The sequence below is a fragment of the Arachis ipaensis genome, chromosome B01 (assembly GCF_000816755.2).
Source record: "Arachis ipaensis cultivar K30076 chromosome B01, Araip1.1, whole genome shotgun sequence".
Taxonomy (NCBI): Eukaryota; Viridiplantae; Streptophyta; class Magnoliopsida; order Fabales; family Fabaceae; genus Arachis; species Arachis ipaensis.
This window is the reverse complement of record NC_029785.2, coordinates 137,022,733-137,023,756: the sequence shown is the minus strand read 5'-3', so window position 1 is coordinate 137,023,756 and position 1,024 is coordinate 137,022,733.

Genomic DNA, 1,024 nt, shown 5'->3' with positions numbered 1-1,024 from the left:
AACTAAAGGGAAAAAAAAAAGTAAAAAACGAACGAGAAGAATCGATCTCAAACTCTCACCACACATTCGAACACCAAAAAACCTTGTTTATTGCAAATATTCATTTGGTAAGTCACCGACACTGTGTTTCTTTCTGTTTGACCCTTTTACTTCTTAATTCTTTCACGATTAATATTCTTTTGTCTCTTACAAAATTATACTGTTTGCTAGCTTCCTGAATTATGGAATTGCATGCAACTTTTTTGTAAAAATAAATTTTTATGTTAATGGTCGATTTTTTAATATTAAGATGATAAAATATTAAAATAAACATTATAAATTTAATATTTAACAAAATATTTAAATGAATTATTATGAAATTATAGTATTTGTTACGATGGGTAACCGGAGATTATTGGACTGGACTCGCTGGGTTGGCCCAATGTCTACGGAGGGAAGCCTTCGGGCGGATTCGCGTTTTCAGGGCCTCCGTCTGACTTGTGAATACGAGTGAAGGGGGTAGTACCTGCAAAAACACTCCGATGCCTAAGTCAGCAAGGGCGTAAGCAGGTCTAGAGAGTATTGGGACTTAGTGATACCTGAGAAGTGTCAGTGTATTTATAATGGTGAACCCATAACCACCGTTGAAGTAGTTCCGCCATTTAAAGTGGGTAACCGTCCCCTTATCTTAGGGAAGTTGAGATATGACTCCTGGAAGTGGTCAAAGAGATTTTAGGGACAGTTACTCATTTGAATGAGTGTTTATCTGCCAGCTAATCCTCGTCCCGACTTCTTTAGGGTAAGTCGTAGTAAGGACCGACTTCATAGGAAGAAGGTCGGTGTAGGGCGAGGCTCAATCCTTTGGATTGGGCATTTCATTTGGACTTGGGCTTTATCATTGGGTTAGGGTATGAACAGTATTTATTTTTAAATTTCCTAGCTAGTTACCTGAAAATTTTGTAGTTAAAATCTCAACATCATATCCCCCTAGCCCCCGAAATTGATAGTTTATTATGACTTTTTGCATCCTTTATCATTGACTCCC